We start from the raw sequence: 21,400 nt of genomic DNA on the forward strand, positions 1-21,400 counted from the left end.
GAATGTGTATTCTGGTTCTTTTGGATGGAATGTTTTTGTTTTGTCTGTTGGGTCCATGTGGCCTGTAACATTATTCAGGTATACTGTTTCTTTTATTATTATTATTATTATTATTTTTTCAGCGTAACAGTATTCATTGTTTTTGCACCACACCCAGTGCTCCATGCAATCCGTGCCCTCTCCAATACCCACCACCTGGTTCCCCCAACTTCCCACCCCCCGCCCCTTCAAAACCCTCAGGTTGTTTTTCAGAGTCCATAGTCTCTCATGGTTCACCTCCCCTTCCAGTTTCCCTCAACTCCCTTCTCCTCTCTATCTCCCCTTGTCCTCCATGCTATTTGTTATGCTCCACAAATAAGTGAAACCATATGATAATTGACTCTCTCTGCTTGACTTATTTCACTCAGCATAATCATTTTTTTTAGGATTTATTTATTTGAGTGGTAGAAGGACAGAGGGAAAGAGGGAGAGAATCTTAAGCAGACTCTGTGCTAAGAGCAGAGCCCAGTGTCCCTGAGATCATGACTTGAGCCAAAAACCAAGAGTCGGGCACTTAGAACTGACTACACCACCCAGGCACCCCTATGCTGTGTCCTTACTGATTTTCTTTCTGGATAATGTTAAAAATGGGATATTGAAATATCCCACTATTACTACATTTCTGTCTATTTCTCCCTTTAATTCTGTTAATATTTGATTTAAATACTTAGGTTCTCTGATGTTGAGTGCATATAAATTTATTATTGTTACATCCTCTATATAAATTGACATCTTTCTCTTTTGACTGATTTTATCTGAAACTGATTTTAACTAAAATTTTGTTTGAAAGTTTATATAGCCACTCCTGTTCTCCTTTGGCTATCATTTGCATGCATGAAAGTAAACATCCCTTTATTTCCAACCTATATATGCTCTTAAAGATGATCTGAGTCTGACATCATTAAAAGCTTCCTAGTAAGCCTCTGATTATAATATCAACTTTTATGATGTAGAAAAATTTAGGCAGTAAGGAAAAACTAACTTAAGTAAGTTTAAGTAAGGTATTTTTCTTGCATATTTTGGGAAGCATGTAGAATAAAGCAGTATATAAAATAGTTGAGTATTCATTAATTTCCTGTTTTAGATGGTTTACATTGACATATAAAAACCCATAATAAAGTTTTGAAAAAGGTTTCTTCCCTTCAGGTTTCTCAGCAGCCTCATATTTGTATTCTCTAAATAATGGAAACATTACATTGTGTGTGCCATTTATTAAAAATAAATTTGAGGGGCGCCTGGGTGGCTCAGTGGGTTAAGCCTCTGCCTTCAGCTCAGGTCATAATCTCAGGGTCCTGGGATCTGATCTAGCCCCACATCGGGCTCTCTGCTCAGCAGGGAGCCTGCTTCCCTCTCTCTCTGTCTGCCTCTCTGCCCACCTGTGATCTCTGTCTGTCAAGTAAATAAATAAAATATTTTAAAAATAATAAAAAATAAATAAATTTGAGGGGCCCCTGGGTAGTTCAGTCAGTTAAACATCTGACTTTAGCTCAAGTCATGATCTCAGAGTCCTGGGGATTGAGCCCTGCATAAGATCTTTCCTCTTTGGGAGTCTGCTTTTCCCTCTCCTTCTCCCTCTGTCTCTGCCCCATTCATGTGTGCACATATACATGCGTGTACACAATCTCTCAAATAAAGTCTTTAAAATTAATTAATTAATTAGTTCAATGATATATCCCAGTTTTATAATAAAACATATAGACAATAATTATATACATATTTTAGTTTTTACTGTACCTCCTTCATTCTCTGGAGTGCTTGTTTCCCACTCTGGAAACAACTGGCTTAGCCTATCAGGTATCCTCTTTCTGTCATCTTGGTCAATATTCCCATAAATATTCCAAGACTCTCTTATAATTGATGAGAATAAGACCAAATCCCTTGATCCAAATGTTCCCCTCCAGCTGCAGTGATAACTTTCTTCTCTCCAGTTACCTCGTTTCACTGTGTCATTTCCTTATCTCCCAGTCACTCTTCACTCCAGTCTATTCACCCCATAAAAACCACTCCCATCAGTTTCACTAATGACTTTCAAATTGCTCAATGCAAAGAAATTTTTAAATCCAGTAACACCTGATCTCCATGCAGCATTTGATACTCTCGAGCGTTTTTCTCTTATTCTTGCAATGGTATCTTCGTCTGGCTTCTAAGATAGCTCATTCTCCAAGTTTGCCTCCCATCGCTCTGGCTACTCTCTTTGCAAATTCAGTATTCTCTAGGTGAACTATGGATACGTGAGCTCCATAAGGTCTAGACAGTGACTTCCAAATTTATATCTCCAGCCCAGATCGCTACTCTGAGACCAGATACTTTAATCAAACGTCCTACTCATCTTTAACTCTTGGTTGTCTTAATAATAGTGTAAACTCAGTACTCTGAGACCAGATTTAAAATCTACAATATAAAAGCAAATTTGCTTGTCTTTTAATGTTCCATATGTCATTAAATGCAACTATCATTCATCTGACTGAGCAAGTTTGGAATATAGAAGTCATCTTTGAATCTTCTCTAACCATCTCTTCATTCATTCACTCCTCTCTACATCCTTCTTAAATACTCTAGTCCCACCTAACCTAGCTTTCTTACTGATTTCCCCTCCATTTACTTGGCCCCTGCTACCAGGTCTCAGAGCTTTTTATCCTGAAGCTAAAGTAAGCTTAATAATTTCAGTGTGGGGGCGCCTGGGTGGCTCAGTGGGTTAAGCCGCTGCCTTCGGCTCAGGTCATGATCTCAGGGTCCTGGGATCGAGTCCCGCATCAGGCTTTCTGCTCAGCAGGGAGCCTGCTTCCTTCTCTCTCTCTCTGCCTGCCTCTCAGTGTACTTGTAATTTCTGTCTGTCAAATAAAGAAATAAAATATTTAAAAAAAAAAATTTCAGTGTGACCTGATTATACTCCTACTTAAAAGCCTTCAGTGGTTCTTCCATAAAACCTAGAATAATAATCAGAATCTTCAGTGCAGGCACTAGTCCCTACTTGTACTGGGAAGATCACCTTTCCAGTTTTGAGTCCTATTCTCTGCCCCTCACATTCTGTTCTTCAGTAATTCTGGCCTCCTTTTATATCCGAAGCTCATTATGTAAGCACCACCAAACACATGGCATTTTCATGTATGACTCTCTACCTACTTTTTTGACTCATTGTTAGGAGCCATTTGACTGTCTTTGGACAATGAAATATGAACAGAAGAGACATCTGTGATCCTAAGCATAGGTTTACAAACTATTTGCAAGGTTCTACTGGCACTCTATTGCTTTTTTCTCTCTGCCATGAGATGGGTAGGTCAAGACTAGGAACTGCTTCTTCAGTTTGGATTTTGGAATGAACACAGAAGGGCCACACTGATCATGACCACCACAGCCACTGCAGTCTATAAACACCATCAAAAAGAAACACACCTCTGCTACGAGTCAACAATATCTGGAGATTTTTACTGCAGCCTTACCTAGTGAGAACACACTAATGCATGAAGCATCCAGCAGGACTCTATTTTTGTATATAATCTGCAGGACTTCATTAATCTTTAGGATTGGAATTCTGAAGTATGGCCCTTCTGTGTTCATTCCAAAATTCTAAAGAAGTTATGTGAGGATGGAAGGGCATTTGATATAAGCAAGTGTTTGTGCTAAAAGCCAAAGGAAAGATGAAAGTTTTTGCTTTTAAGAATTTTACATTCAGGACTGCCTTTGTTGTGTCCCACAGATTTTGAACCATTGTATTTTCATTATCATTTGTTTCCATGATTTTTTTCAATTCTTCTTTAATTTCCCGGTTGACTCATTCATTCTTTAGAAGGATGCTGTTTAGTCTCCATGTATTTTGGTTCTTTTCAAACTTCCTTTTGTGGTTGAGTTCTAGCTTTAGAGCATTGTGGTCTGAAAATATGCAGGGAATGATCCCAATCTTTTGATACCGGTTGAGTCCTGATTTAGGACCGAGGATGTGATCTATTCTGGAGAATGTTCCATGTGCACTAGAGAAGAATGTGTATTCTGTTGCTTTGGGATGAAATGTTCTGAATATATCTGTGATGTCCATCTGGTCCAGTGTGTCGTTTAAGGCCTTTATTTCCTTGCTGATCTTTTGCTTGGATGATCTGTCCATTTCAGTGAGGGGAGTGTTAAAGTCCCCTACTATTATTGTATTATTGTTGATGTGTTTTTTTGATTTTGTTATTAATTGGTTTATATAGTTGGCTGCTCCCACGGCAGTCCTGAGAGGAAAATATATAGCGGTACAAGCCTTTCTCAAGAAACAAGAAAGGTCTCAGGTACACAATCTAACCCTACACCTAAAGGAGCTGGATAAAGAACAAGAAAGAAACCCTAGGCCTAGCAGGAGAAGAGAAATCATAAAGATCAGAGCAGAAATCAATGAAATAGAAACAAAAAAAACAATAGAACAAATCAACGAAAGTAGGAGCTGGTTCTTTGAAAGAATTAATAAAATTGATAAACCCCTGGCCCGACTTATCAAAAAGAAAAGAGAAAAAACCCAAATAAATAAAATCATGAATGAAAGAGGAGAGATCACAACTAACACCAAAGAAATACAAACTATTATAAGAACATACTATGAGCAACTCTACGGCAATAAATTTGACAATCTGGAAGAAATGGATGCATTCCTAGAAACATATAAACTACCACAACTGAACCAGGAAGAAATAGAAAGCCTAAACAGACCCATAACCAGTAAGGAGATTGAAACAGTCATTAAAAATCTCCAAACAAACAAAAGCCCAGGGCCAGACGGCTTCCCGGGGGAATTCTACCAAACATTTAAAGAAGAACTAATTCCTATTCTCCTGAAACTGTTCCAAAAAATAGAAATGGAAGGAAAACTTCCAAACTCATTTTATGAGGCCAGCATCACCTTGATCCCAAAACCAGACAAGGATCCCACCAAAAAAGAGAGCTATAGACCAATATCCTTGATGAACACAGATGCGAAAATACTCAACAAAATACTAGCCAATAGAATTCAACAGTACATTAAAAAGATTATTCACCACGACGAAGTGGGATTTATTCCAGGGCTGCAAGGTTGGTTCAACATACGCAAATCAGTCAATGTAATACAACACATCAATAAAAGTAAGAACAAGAACCATATGATACTCTCAATAGATGCTGAAAAAGCATTTGACAAAGTACAGCATCCCTTCCTGATCAAAACTCTTCAACGTGTAGGGATAGAGGGCACATACCTCAATATCATCAAAGCCATCTATGAAAAACCCACCGCAAATATCATTCTCAATGGAGAAAAACTGAAAGCTTTTCGCTAAGGTCAGGAACATGGCAGGGATGTCCATTATCACCACTGCTATTCAACATAGTACTAGAGGTCCTAGCCTCAGCAATCAGACAACAAAAGGAAATTAAAGGCAGCCAAATCGGCAAAGAAGAAGTCAAATTATCACTCTTCGCAGATGATATGATTCTATATGTGGAAAACCCAAAAGACTCCACTGCAAAACTGCTAGAACTTATACAGGAATTCAGTAAAGTGTCAGGATATAAAATCAATGCACAGAAATCAGTTGCATTTCTCTACACCAACAGCAAGACAGAAGAAAGGGAAATTAAGGAGTCAATCCCATTTACAATTGCACCCAAAACCATAAGATACCTAGGAATAAACCTAACCAAAGAGACACAGAATCTATACTCAGACAACTATAAAGTACTCATGAAAGAAATTGAGGAAGACACAAAGAAATGGAAAAATGTTCCATGCTCCTGGATTGGAAGAATAAATATTGTGAAAATGTCTATGCTACCTAAAGCAATCTACACATTTAATGCAATTCCTATCAAAGTACCATCCATCTTTTTCAAAGAAATGGAACAAATAATTCTAAAATTTATATGGAACCAGAAAAGACCTCGAATAGCTAAAGGGATATTGAAAAAGAAAGCCAACGTTGGTGGCATCACAATCCCGGACTTCAAGCTCTATTTCAAAGCTGTCATCATCAAGACAGCATGGTACTGGCACAAAAACAGACCCATAGATCAATGGAACAGAATAGAGAGCCCAGAAATAGACTCTCAACTCTATGGTCAACTAATCTTCGACAAAGCAGGAAAGAATGTCCAATGGAAAAAAGACAGCCTCTTCAATAAATGGTGCTGGGAAAATTGGACAGCCACATGCAGAAAAATGAAATTGGACCATTTCCTTACACCACACACAAAAATAGACTCAAAATGGATGCAGGACCTCAATGTGCGAAAGGAATCCATCAAAATCCTTGAGGAGAACACAGGCAGCAACCTCTTCGACCTCAGCCGCAGCAACATCTTCCTAGGAACAACGCAAAAGGCAAGGGAAGCAAGGGAAAAAATGAACTACTGGGATTTTATCAAGATCAAAAGCTTTTGCACAGCAAAGGAAACAGTTAACAAAATCAAAAGACAACTGACAGAATGGGAGAAGATATTTGCAAACGACATATCAGATAAAGGACTAGTGTCCAGAATCTATAAAGAACTTAGCAAACTCAACACCCAAAGAACAAATAATCCAATCAAGAAATGGGCAGAGGACATGAACAGACATTTCTGCAAAGAAGACATCCAGATGGCCAACAGACACATGAAAAAGTGCTCCATATCACTCGGCATCAGGGAAATACAAATCAAAACCACAATGAGATATCACCTCACACCAGTCAGAATGGCTAAAATCAACAAGTCAGGAAATAACAGATGCTGGCGAGGATGCGGAGAAAGGGGAACCCTCCTACACTGTTGGTGGGAATGCAAGCTGGTGCAACCTCTCTGGAAAACAGCATGGAGGTTCCTCAAAATGTTGAAAATAGAACTGCCCTATGACCCAGCAATTGCACTATTGGGTATTTACCCTAAAGATACAAACGTAGTGATCCAAAGGGGCACGTGTACTCGAATGTTTATAGCAGCAATGTCCACAATAGCCAAACTATGGAAAGAACCTAGATGTCCATCAACAGATGAATGGATCAAGAAGAAGTGGTATATATACACAATGGAATACTATGCAGCCATCAAAAGAAATGAAATCTTGCCATTTGCAACAACATGGATGGAACTAGAGCGTATCATGCTTAGCGAAATAAGTCAAGCAGAGAAAGACAACTATCATATGATCTCCCTGATATGAGGAAGTGGTGATGCAACATGGGGGCTTAAGTGGGTACGAGAAGAATAAATGAAAGAAGATGGGATTGGGAGGGAGACAAACCATAAGTGACTCTTGATCTCACAGAACAAACTGAGGGTTGCTGGGGGGAGGGGGTTTGGGAGAAGGGGGTGGTATTATGGACTTTGGGGAGGGTATGTGTTTTGGTGAGTGCTGTGAAGTGTGTAAACCTGGTGATTCACAGACCTGTACCCCTGGGGATAAAAATATATGTTTATAAAAAATAAAAAATTATATTAAAAAAAAAGAATTTTACATTCAATTTGGGAGAACTTTTATGACTTCGGTAGGCTGTATGTAAATGAAGACTGAAGTTTAAAAAAATGCCAGAAGACTCTAAGACTTACTCTTTCCAATGATAAAGTAAAAGAAGATATTTCATGAGAAAATTAGAATTTATTTGGATTTTGAAGGAGGGCAGGATCACCTTTAATAGGTTAACAGGAAGGATATTCACATTTCTGAAAGTTTATAAACACATCATAGGCAAATACAACATCTAGGAGGGAAGCATTGACAAATATGTGTAGAGGACATTAAAACTGGAAATAAAGGTTGAGACAAATTGTACAAAGCCTCAAATGCCAACTTGCAGAGCACTAAGACTGAGTTTTTCCAAATAATGCTCACAAACACCTGGAAGCAACATAAAAATTTGATGATGGCAGCCCCTACAATACTTCTGGACAGATTTCTGAGTAGCAGTGGTCAGATTTAAAATTTCCCTATCTTGAGCCACAACCCAGAATGGAGAAACTCAGCTCAAGATACTCCTATATGGCATGGTATTGCATGAAATCTGTTCTGTATTTCTTCAATCAGCTAATGCCTAATGCCCTTTCAAAATCCTAAAACTCTGCTCTTCAATGTAACCTACTATTTTATCCCCATGTAGCATCCCCAATGTAGCAATATGAAGCCATAATATATAGCATCTAGACTATATGTGACTATATATATTTTTTAATGGGAATTTAAATAATACTTGGCAAAATGAATGCATTTTATGGATTACTTTAAATTGCCCGTAATTCTATAAAACAATATTTGATTTAGTAAGCCTTTCTCTTCCTTTCCCTATTTACAATTACCTTACCTTCTCTGTGGAGAATAAATTAGAAGGAAAAAAAGAGATGATAATGCTTCAAGTTTATGTATGAGGTTTCAAACCCAAAAGGTATTCGTATTAAATGTGGCTACAGTTTCTAATGCTAAATGTGTTTTGCTAGATGGAATATTTAATAAGTATTAAGACAATATTGCAATGCTAATATAAGTTTAATACTTCTTGTTATTTTTATTTTAGGTCATAATGTTAATATTTTATTAATGTTCTAGTAATATTTAATGTATTTATACATTATAAATATTACCATAAAGGCTTGAATTACTCCATATTTTAATGCATCTCTTATTTAGAAAATTGTGATACTGATCCTAAATTGTTAGTTTGGAAATAATTAACTGATTTGAAGTCATTTTCTAGATAGGAGTATTTGGAGGATGGCTCAAAATCATTTTATAATCAATAAAATCTGCATCTACATATGCAGTATTAAATAAAAAAAACAATATTTTAGACAATTCAGGAAAATTTCACTTAAGTGTGTTTGTTTATTTTAATGTTTGGCTGGTTGGTTATTTTTTGTGCTAAAATAACATTTAGGCTAAATTCCACCCAAATGTATTAACCTGTATTTTTTTTTTTGCATTAGATATGTAGACATAATAGCTTTGCTAATTATATTTGTATATAGAACAGAAAATTTACAAATATAATCCATAATTTTCAGAATTTTCTACTATTATGTCTGTATTACAATGTTAAAGAAAAAATAGTTTGTTCAAATTAATAAAGTATTTGCAGAGGGCCAATTTCCCAGTAAATCCAATCCACAAAGAGTTATTGAAACTGTACCATGGAAAAAATACTACCTAGAAGCTGTAACCAGAAAGAACGTAATATCCCAGTTAAGAGGCAAAGTTGTAGCACTTCAAGCCAAATTAAAACTAGGATTTTTCAGTTAAATTTGTGATTGATCAAGTCATTCATGCACTCAAATCCCTTCAATGAAATTCCATTGTTCTTGGTCCTGTCCACCTCTTTATCTTTATACTTAGCCATGCTAGGGGCTGGAGAATTTGTATATTTCTAAAAATTTTCTACATACATAAATACATCATGTCCTAATAATTGAAATTTGTATTTTTTCCTTGTCAATAGTTATTCTTGTTATTTCTTGTCTTTCTGCACTGCCTTATTTTTAAGTTTAATATGTAACAAACATACAAAAAAGACATACACAACTTAACAAATTGTAAAAATAAATGTCTCTCCAACCCCCACCAATGTCAAGAACTGGAGCATGGCTAGCATCTGAAAGCTCCTTGGATCAAAATGTCCTTACTAATTTGAATGGTAACAATGCTACTGAATATTCTAATATGTAGTCCTTTTCCCTTCCCTTATTATTTTACTAATTGTTCATCTTGAAATAATATGTTGAATTTGTTGCCTGTTTTTGAAATTTATATAAATGGAATCAAACAGTTGGTATTCTTTTATATTTGGTTTCTTTCACTCAACATTATGAAGGTTTATTCATTTTTTGCATGCATATGTATATATTGAGGTCTAATTTTCTGAAAGAATATATAATAGATTGTTTACCCATTCTAGTGTAGATGGAAATACAGGTATTTGCAGTTTTGAACTGTGACAAATGGTCTTGCTATGAATGTCTTTGTTCATGTTTTTCAGTGTATTTATGCACATAGTGGGATTGCCAGATAATATAATATGTATGTTTCAACATCTTCCAGATGATGTCAAGCTGCTTTCTAAAAATGGCCAAATCACCTTACACCAGTTAGAATGGTCAAAATCAACAAGACAGTAAACAATATGTGTTGGAGAGGATGTGGAGAAAGGGGAACCCTCTTACTCTGTTGGTGGGAATGTAAGTTGGTGCAGTCACTTTGGAAAACAATGTGGAAATTCCTTAAGAAATTAAAAATAGAGCTTCCCTATGACTCTGCAATTGTACTACTGGGTATTTACCCCAAAGATACTGATGTAGTGAAAAGAAGGGCCATCTGTACCTCAGTGTTCATAGCAGCAATGGCTACAGTCACCACACTGTGGAAGGAACCAAGATGCCCTTCAGTGGACCAATGGGTAAAGAAGATATGGTCCATATAGACAATGGAGTATTATGCCTCCATCAGAAAGGATGAATACCCAAATTTGTATCAACATGGATGGGACTGGAAGAGATTATGCTGAGTGAAATAAGTCAAGAAGAGAGAGTTATCATATGGTTTCACTTACTAGTGTAGCATAAGCAATAACATGGAGGACATTGGGAGATAGAGAAAAGTGAGTTGGGGGAACTTGGAGGGGGAGAGGAACCATGCAAGACTGTGGACTCTGAGAAACAAACTGAGAGTTTTGGAGGGGAGGGCGATGGGGGGTTGGGTTAGCCTGGTGGCAGGTATTATAGAGGGCACGTATTGCATAGAGCGCTGGATGTGGTGCATAAACAATGAATTTTGAAACATTGGAAAAAATTAAATTAAATTAAATTTTTTTTAAAAAGTAGCCAAATCATTTCATATTTCCACCATCAGTTTATGAGGGTTCTTATTTTTCTACATCTTCACCAATATTTGATGTTTTCACCTTATAATTTTGCCAATCTGGTGGTAGTAGAGTCTTAAGTTCTTGTTTTTATTTTATATTTTTAGTTCTTCTTTCACAATAACCATGATTATTTAGCTACAATATTGGAAGGAAGCACAGCCTTCTATTTTCTAATAGCCAAGGAAATGCTTCTCAGGTTTCACTTATAAGTATGATAATTGGTCTAAGTTTTCTGTATGATATACTTTATTAAATTAAAGAAGTTCTCTCATCTTTCTAGTTTATGAATTCCTAGCATAACTATGTATTGAATTATAGCAAATGCTTGTTCTTTATCTAATGAGATAGTCATATAGTTTTTCTTCTTTGTTAGGCTAATGTGGTAAATTACATTATTTCATACATTAATGTAAAACCAGCTTTGTGTCCTAAAATGAATATAACTTAATTGTGAAATATTGTGCTTTTTATCTATAGATATATTGGTTTACTAATTATTTTAGGACTTTGTTATCTATGTTCATGACAGAGATTGGTCTAAGTTTTTTTTCATAAAAGTTTCTAGGTTTCTGTTTGTTTGTTTAAGATTTTATTTATTTGTTAGAGACAGAGAGAGAGAGAGCACAGCAGGGGAGTGGCAGGCAGAGGGAGAAGCAGGCTCCCCGCCAAAGCCCAATACGGGTCTCAATCCCAGGACTCTAGGATCATGACCAGAGCTGAAGGCAGACACTTAACCAGCTGAGCCACCCAGGTGTCCCAACTTTATAGGTTTTATAACCCATGATCATACTGTCTTCAAAATATGAGATAAGGAATTTCTGATATTTTGTTGTTGTTGTTCTGAAAGAATTTGTGTAAGAGTTGGAAATTTTCAAAAAATATTCAGTAGAATTTGATGGTGAGGCATTGGTGTCTCTGTGTTTGTATGAGTATGTGTGTGTATAGGAAGTACATTAAATCAAGGTTTCTTTAAAAATATACGATTCTTAATATTTATTTCTCACTGTGTTGGAATTAAGTTGCACTTATCTCAGAATGTGTCCATTTCAACTAGATACTAATTTTATTAGAATTAATTCTTTCATGAGATCTTTGTGTTTTTTTTGAAATTTCTTTAACATTCATAGTGATGTCCTATTTATGTGATTGCTGTATTATTTTATTCACTTTTTATTTTCTTACATTTTGCTAAGTTTATTTTACTACTTTTTTTCTACTTTTTTCCATATATTTTAAATATGACTTTTATGAATAACATATAGTTTGAGTGCTGTATTTTTGAATCCAGTTCAACAGTCTTTGAATTTTATATACAGCATTTAAAATATTTACATTTTATCTAATTACTAGTATATCTGAGCTTATACTATGACCTTACCATTTGGCTGCTATAGAAAATGATCATTCTATGTTCATTTTTCTCTTTCTTCTCACATTCATTTAACATAATTGATTACTGCATCAGAGTTCAATTAGAGGAACAATACCACTAGGAAAAGTGATAATATAGATAAAGATAGGTATAAAGGGATTTAACAACTGGATTTGATCTTGCACAATTATGGGAGTGGTTAAGCAGTCTCTGTAGAGCTGTCATTTTCACATCTGATGCTAGAGCTCGCAATACATAGGATAGGCTATTGGGAAAGTAATATGGACGTAAAGTTGAGGAGAGCAAGAACAAGCTGGCACCTGTGACAGTTCTTGTTGTTTTTCACCTTGATGATAGGGGAGCCTGCAGAAGCCAGAGAGCTTCATCATGTTACTAAATGCACACTCCCCTGACTCAGAGAAGCCAAAGGAAGATGAAAGGATGGAGCAGTTTTAGGCTTAATCATTGACTCTAGCAATGGATAGGCCCATGGGTAAGGGAAAATATGTGTGAGTGACAAAAAGCCTGCTGCTTCATTTCCACCTTCCAAATTTCCCAAAAGAATTTCCCTTGTGGACTACCTTAACCAGAAGCTTACAGGATAGGAATGGGAGGTGTAGGTTAGTTTAGCGAATTTGACATATTGCAAAGCCACCACAACTGGTTTATACTCCTCCATGTTTTCTGTAGTTTCGAAGTTATACACACTTTGGTGTCTGTACTTTTATTATATATGTTCAAATGTAAATTTCTTTTTAATTATCCAATTTGACATCTGTTGGGCTTCCTGATCAGTTTTAGAAAATTGTTAGTTACTATCCTCTTACTTTTCCCTCATTTTCTTCTCCATTCCTCTGGCAGAACTCTAGCAAATGAATGAATTTTAGACATTTTTATTTTATCCTTTGTATTGATTACTCCCTCAACTGTATTTCTGTTTTTTCCAATTCTTCTCATTTCATTCTGAATTTCTTCTGAGCTATCTTCCTATTCATAATTTTCTCTTCAGTTGTATCTCATCTGCCGTAAGGGTCATCTGTTAGTTTTTAGCATCAGTTATTATATTTTTTATTTATATCATTTCTAGTTGGATCCTTTTCAAATCTGCAAAATAATATTTTATGTTTCCAATACTTTTCAGAAACTTTTCACATTTAGATCTTATTTCTAAGAATATAATGAACATAGTGCTATTACATTCTGTTTTGGATGATTTCCATGGTTTTGCTCTTATCGTTTGTTTTTGCTAGTGATTATTTCTGCTGATTTTAGTTTGTATTTTATTGCCTCATGTGCCTCATAAACTTTAATTGCTTGCTGGATACTTTATTTGATAAATTTTTTTAGAAATAATTTGAAATCTAGAGTGTCATTATCTTGTGTCAGAAATGGTTTTATTTTTTAATCTGTCAGAAATGGTTTCATTTTTTAATCTTTCTCCCAAGTCCCTGGGAATCTAACAGTCCACACCTAAGGCATCAGAATTTTCTGTGATACCTAGATGATCAGTGTACCATTCCTATTCCCAGTGTAGCCTTCTGTGGTTCTTGCCCAGAATAAGGACCATCTAAAATAAGATTTCTACCTTTGAAGAAGACTGAAATTTGATCTTTTGTCTTCAGTTCACAGAGTTTGCCTCAAAGTTCTGCATGTCCTTTAACAACTTTCTTAGAATTGATAGATGAAGGGGAAAGAGACATGTGATTCTCTGGAAGCTTTGCTTCTGGTGGACAAAGGAATTTGACTGCTATCCCTTAGTTGGATAGCAGAGTTGGAGCCCCAACTCTGACCTGCTTTAGGAAAATGTCCCTGGATAGAAACAGGCTCTGGTTTAATTCAGTGGCTAGTATCTTCCCTTTTTTCATGGTCTGGCAGTATATTACTATCTTACAGATTTTTGACTAATTCTTTTATTTACCATTACTTGAAGGACTAGATCAAATAATCTAGTTAGGTATTTCTGGAAGTAGATGTCTTTCCAGAAGCTTTTCTTTAACTACCTTAAAGACTGCATTATTCTATAAGGTCTTTGAAGATATTTCATCAGCACATAAATCTTCCATCCATCTTTGAGTATTTTTTAATCTAGATTGGAGCCTCAGATTTTTCAAAATCTCTTTTATATATTAAACAAAAAAATTGTAATAAAAGTTAATTGCTTAAGTGTTTAAGATCACTCACTTTTCCTAGAATGTAATATTAATAACCATAATAACGGACTGATAACATTTATATAATGCTTACTCTGTGCTACTCTTCTCAGCAATTTCCACCTATAAGATTCAGAGTTTAGCTAACTTTTCTAGGTCAAGTAGTTAGTAAGTGATGGAACCTAGTTACAGATATGAAAAATCTGGCTCCAGATTTCCTTCTGTAAACCACTGCATCCAAAATTCCTTGGGTGTAGTGACAGTGATATCTCATTTACCACCTATGTGTACTCTCTAACACAATTACTTATACACAGCAAATGCTCAATAAATATGTGTTGGAAGACTGCATGAATCAATTCAGTAATTTTCAAATGTATTATAAACACAATAATTTCTATAAAAATAAAAAGAGATTACATCAGTTTAGATTGTCAGAGGATGCTTTACAGAGCATTTGGATTCTAGAAGACTGATACTTGAATACTATTACTTGAATAGGAAAATACAAATAAAGCAAACAAAAGCAAAGAGGCAGAAAAGCACACATCCCAAAACCTACTTCAAAATCATATGACTAGAAAGTCATAAAGCTTTTAAGTTAAGAATTGAGTAGTAGAAGAAAATAGTACAGAGAAATTAGGATCAAGAATTCAGATTTTCTGTGCCTACATTAGGCATTTCGATTTAATCCAGTAGGCAAAGATCAAAGAAATAACACGTTTCAGAGAAAAACAACCGAAGTTTATATGTGTGGAATAGAAGTCTCATGGTAGTAGTCATGGTAGAATTTTTATCTACACTGAGTTTCATGAAATGAGTTTCCTTACATTCTTTCTGATTAAACTAACATTTATTTATTTGTGGCTGTTGTTCCATCTGTTGTTTTGTTTCTAATGTTGCAGCAAACACATATAAATGTACTCTCTGTCAGGCACTGGGTTGATTCCCAGGAACACAACAAAGAAACAGAAACAAAATGTGCAAACAAGCATTTTGCATACAATATGGTGCATGGTATTCATTTAAGAAGTAAGCATAGGGGGGCGCCTGGGTGGCACAGTGGGTTAAGCCTCTGCCTTCGCTCAGGTCATGATCTCAGGTTCCTGGGATCGAGTTCCGCATAGGGCTCTCTGCTCTGCAGGGAGCCTGCTTCCTCCTCTCTCTCTCTCTCTCTCTCTCTCTCTGCCTGCCTCTCTGCCTACTTGTGATCTGTCTGTCAAAAAAATTAAAAAAAAAAAAAGAAGTAAGCATAGGATGTCTGAGAGAGTATTCTTAGAAGGTTATTCCTAAAATAGATTATAGCTATAAAAAGTTTAGACTGGTAAACATGGGAAGGTAGATTCCTTCCAGGTAAAAAGATTCCTTCCCAGGTAAAAAGATAGCATAGGGAGAAGAGTGGACATACAGAACACTCCGTGTGTAGGGAATTAAACTCAAAGGTGGTGACAGAAAAGATGTTCAGAACTGGACATAGAGGGCTTTGTACACCATAAAAAGAAGCTTTAGTTTTATTCTGTAAGATGTCTGGAATCATTCAAAAATTGTACCCAGAGCCCTGACAATGATAGCTATGAATGTTTTGGTACCTGACTTAAAATTTGTTTTCAGTGAGTTCTTATTAAGAACTTTCTACCTGCTCTGTGTGTGGCCACCTCACTTCCATTAACCACATAGGGTTTCAATTTTAGAGTCCAGATATTTTTAAATTTAGAATTGCTTCTCCCTCCATTGATGCTACTCAGAGATGATTTAATTTAATCCAAAGTGAATATGATCATAGAAGGAGCCATAATGGAATAAACCATTCCAAGATATGATACTTTACTGAGGAATGAAAAATATTTAAGGAGAAAATCCTGGTATAGAAATAAGACAATAAAAAAAACCTGTATGAAAAAACTACAAAGAATGAATTTAGGATTAGCAATATAGATGTAAAGTTTCCTTTTCTATCATTCTTAAATGCTCTATTTGTGTTAGATATTTTCAAGAGTAGACTAACGAAGCTATCATTGGTAAAGCAAGTAGCTTCAGAATTAACCTTCCAGTAAAGGTTCCTGAGGAACTTCCAGTAAAGGTTTTCCTGAGGAAGGTTTCTTATGAAACTTTCTTTCATCAGAAATTATCACCAGAGTGTGGGGAAAGCAGCAATAACTACAGATACAAGGGCATCCTGTAAACTGAAAACCTCTTCTGGGTCTCCCCTCTATGGATTGTTGAATGCTCACAACTGACCTCATGAGCAGGAACTGGATACAAAGAAGAGGATACAGAGGGGGTAAGTATATTCTTGCTTGAACATGATTTCTACTTTAATGAATGTGGAACATACTTAACATCTATTTAAGTGAAGTCCATTTTCTAGACAATAATTCCATTGTCATCTGTCTTCCCTTCCCATGTCTTTGTATCATTTTTTTCTAAAATATACATTCAAACTAAAACTTCGATTATGGAATACCAGCTTTTATACTTAGATCCACTTATACATAATGTGTCAGATACCCCCTGCAGGAAAAATTGGCCATTACAGTTAGGGTACTAGTTTTATTCACCTTTACATCATCTTGAGCTCAAAGCAGTTTTCTAAGAACTTTGAATATAGAATATTTTCAATAAAAGATGTTTGCTTTACAACAGTATAGATACTAAAAATTCTAGTTGATGTTTGAACTCAACACCATAATTCTATCTACTGCATTTCCTTTACATCAGTTCCATACATAATCAGAGAAATAGGGCTTGAAAGGGGAAAACAAGGGAAAGCGTCACAGATGTTAAAGTTTTGAAATCCCTGTTACTAATTGAAGTTAGAGAATAAATTCAAAAGCAACCAAAACCTTAAGCAAAAACAATAGCAGATTTAAAAGTGTTACTCACTTTCAGCCATAGAACTTCAAGGCCAATTTAATATGTATAGGTTTAAAAAAAAAAAAAAAGTTTTATTCCATATGCTACTGGAAAAGTGAACTGAGGGCTTTTCTAAGGACCTGTTCCCAGTTGATTAGTGTTAACCAGTCTCAGTAGTTTGTCTTTTTGAAGTTCTCTCTCTTTGCTTCATGAGTTGTACAAGATTTTTGTTGAAAATAAGCAGCCCTGCTCTATTTAGTGCCATGGAAACAGCTATCTGCATCAATATTGCGTGGCTAAAATTGTCTTTAGTGCCTACTACTCAAGCATTGCTGCTTCCTCTGTTTGTACCCAACCAATTCCCATTAACTGTAAAGGTAACAGGATGCTTCATGATGTCTCATCATCAGACATGCTTTCAATGTAACCAGTCCAACAGAGTGGACTTGGCCCAAAATTCAGTATATATGTAACAACTTACTGGTAGGTAATACAGGTCATTATAAAGTAAAACCCAACAAAATAGGAAAATGATACCAAAACGAATACTGGAAGCATTTGGCACCACCAAATTATAAAATATTCCTCCCTGCAATTTAAATAAAACTTATTATAAGAGGTAGCAGAACCTAAGAACAAAGTCTTATTACCTGTAAGTGTTTGGCTGATTCACAGATGTAACAAAAGGCTCTTTCAAGGTGCAACTTCAAAAGATGAAATAGGTTATAACTGTAAAATCTAACACAAAACAGACTGAATTTAGTCCATAGAGAGATTGAAGTGGAAGAAAGTCACAATGTAAACTATAAATGAAGAATGTGGAAAATTGTCACCATCAATTTCAGTGGCCTTGGAAGGCATTTGGCAGCCTGTGCGGGAAGACCAAGTAATACCCAATGATGGATTTAGCCCTGTTGTCACTGCTGAGCTGATGGATACAAATCACTTGCCTTTTAAACTGCAAGTTGTGGAAATAGGATGCATTGAGCTGTAAGGGGATCAAATGGATGAAAGGCAAATACCAGCAGATCAGAAGGTACAGACCCCAGTGTAGTCTGGATCAATTTTCTTAAATTGATAATAGTAAAGAAAATTAATATTTTTACTGAATCCTGTGAACTGGATTTTTTTTTGTAATCTAATAGTTTCACAGTAATGGTGGAAGGGAAGGTGATGGGGTTGATGTTTTAGATAAGGGACATTCCTAGCATCACTTTTGATCACACTAGGGGAGTGGACCTGTCCCACCTCTGCATAAATCTCCAGGTGGAGGACAGAGTGTGAGACCTGAGAGTTGAAAGCATTTACCAGTCATGTGACCCTGGGACAGCCCTGAACCTCTCTGAGGCCTGTTTTCTTTATAAGGAATATAAAGATTTCTTTTAAAGTTTTCTATTTCATAAGGTTGTCTGAGGGCTGAAAGAATTAATTTCTGTGGGAATGCACTCAAGTACGTATGTCTAAGGATAACTGTTTAAGAACAATTGACTAGGGGTGCCTAGTGGATTAAAGCCTCTGCCTTTGGCTCAGGTCATGATCCCAGGGTCCTGGGATTGAGCCCCACGTCAGGCTCTCTGCTCAGCAGGGAGCCTGCCTCCCCCCCCCCGCCCCGCCTACTTGTGATTTCTGTCAAATAAATAAAATCTTAAAAAAAAATTTAAAAAAATTTTTTTTAAATCAGCTAATTCTCTTCCTTTCCAAAATTTCTTTGAAATACCCAAAATGAAAATTTAATTTAAACACTTTACAGTGTAGAAAATTGAGAAGATACTTGTAATTAAGATAAAAATTTTAGGGGTACCTGGGTGGCTCAGTGGGTTAAAGCCTGTGCTTTCGGCTCAGGTCATGATCCCAGGGTCCTGGGATCCAGCCCCACATCGGGCTCTCTGCTCAGCAGGGATCCTGCTTCCCCATCTCTCCCTGCCTGCCTCTCTGTGTAGTTATGATCTCTCTCTGTCAAATAAATAAATAAAATCTTTAAAAAATTAAAAAATTTTTTTAAAAGATAAACATTTTAAAAGATTTCTTGTAAGATACAGTAAAGGTAAGACCAGCTTACAAAAAGCAATAACCAACTGGGAAATCTGCAGAAGTGAAGAATTTGAGAAGGTGCCCACATGAGTAATAAATGAACAGGATTTCTAACAGAGCCCTGGGAACTACTAATCCAAAGCTGCCGTGACTCAAGAGAGAAGAGCCCTTTGGGAATACTTGGAGGACTAGCAAATTGAACGAATTTAAGAATTTCAGAAACTATTTCAGTACCCGTATACATGGGTGCTGAAGCTGTGGCTCTCATCACCATTCCTCCAACTAATGTGGCCAAACCACAAGGTAAACCATGAAATTTGCTACTGCAGACTCATAAAACATAGCCGTGTCAATGAGAAAATGTTTGAAATGACAACTCCCCCTTAAATGGTAGGAGAATGAGGCAAAAATAATAGCCTCTAATGTTTTTTTCCGTCCTTCTCCTGAACAAAAGAATTTTTAATGGATACAGGCATCCTAACGTTCCATCTGGAGCTAGTGGGTGAGGATAGGCCATACTAGGTCAGCTGGAAGGAAGAAAATTACTTGAATAACTTTAAGAAGGCCATGCATAAATACGGATACATATATACAGACTTGGCAAAAAAGTGAATTTTCCTGCCAAAAAAGTGCTTTCCTTATAAATAACATATTAATTCCCACTTTCTAGGACTAGGGATAATACAGGTGAAAAAATGACATAAATCTCTACCCTCAGATGCTTAATACTCTAAAATAAGTTATTTTCTACTTGAAACTCCCTCCCCCATTTTCTATTACCAGGGAAAGAAGGACTATCTCTAGAAAAATAAAATTATTTAATTCATTAAAAAGATAAATCAAAGATAAGGAAATAAATGGTTTCAGATGAAAATAAGGGTAAATAAATTTAAAAACTGAGTTGAAGGGAGCCTGCTTCTCTCTCTCCCTCTGCCTGCCTTTCTGCCTACTTGTGATCTGTCAAATAAATAAATAAAATCTTTAAAAAAAAAAAGACTGAGTGGAAGCAGTAAAGAACAGATTAAATACTGCAGCAAAATGGGTAGTTGATTTAGAAACAGGAGTCATCAAACTTGTCTATAAAGAATAAGATGACAAATATTTTAGGCTGTGAATTCCAGGGATAGCCTGTCTTGCTACTGTTGCTTGTTGTTGTTATTATTATTATTAGCAACTTTAAAAATATAAAAACCATTTTTAGCTCATGGGCCCTATAAAAACAGGCTATGTGCCATAGTTTACCATTTCTTGATTTAGAAGATCAACTTATTTCTTTAAAAACATGTTAGAAATATATTAAGACAACTTTAGTGGACAACAGGTTCAAGAAATTCCCCCAGAATGAGAGAGCAAACAAAAGAAAGGGAAAACCCATAATTAGATAAATAACAAGGAGCATGTTTCTGGGTTAAAGTCTCAGAATGATGGGTAAAATATTAAAGAGATCAATTTGTAAATGTATTTTTGGACAGATTGTTAATTCCTGGAAAAATTTTTTAATCCATCAAGTATTCAGGCAGAGAAAAAAAATTTGCATACAAAATTTAAAAAAATTATATTCACATCAGACTTCTCTTCTGCTTTTTTAATCACCAGAGGACAGCAGAGCAATGTCTACACTCTGGCCAAATCATGTCATTCAGGTGCTAGAGCAACAGAGTTTCTAGTGACCCAGTAGTACACTAGCTGCTTATCACTCCTGGATCAAAATGTCCAAAAATGTACTTTAGAAAAATGAAGCAAAAAAGGTAGTTGAAGAGAAAATGTAAGGCATCAAATCTGGTGACAAAAACTTCTAAGAAGACACAGAGAAGTGTAATTTAGAAGGAAAATTTATATTCTTGAAAACAAAACAAAAAAAAACACTAGAAATGTGTAAAAAAAAAAGGTAAGATAGAAAAGAAGTTAAAAGACTAGAGATGTAAAGATAAAAATTTAGGAAAGGCTTTAGATTCACAGTCCATGCTCTAGGGAGCATGGCTCAAATACAAAACATTTTTGTAAAATTTCAAGAGGATATTGGATCTCCAGCTTCTGAGTGTAACAGAGCATTGGCTCTAGCCATTTCCTCTGTACCTCTAGACACACCATGCCGAGACTTCCGTAGTTATACTTTAATGCACCTGTAG

Source organism: Mustela lutreola, chromosome 9 (genome assembly GCF_030435805.1).
Source record: "Mustela lutreola isolate mMusLut2 chromosome 9, mMusLut2.pri, whole genome shotgun sequence".
NCBI lineage: Eukaryota > Metazoa > Chordata > Mammalia > Carnivora > Mustelidae > Mustela > Mustela lutreola.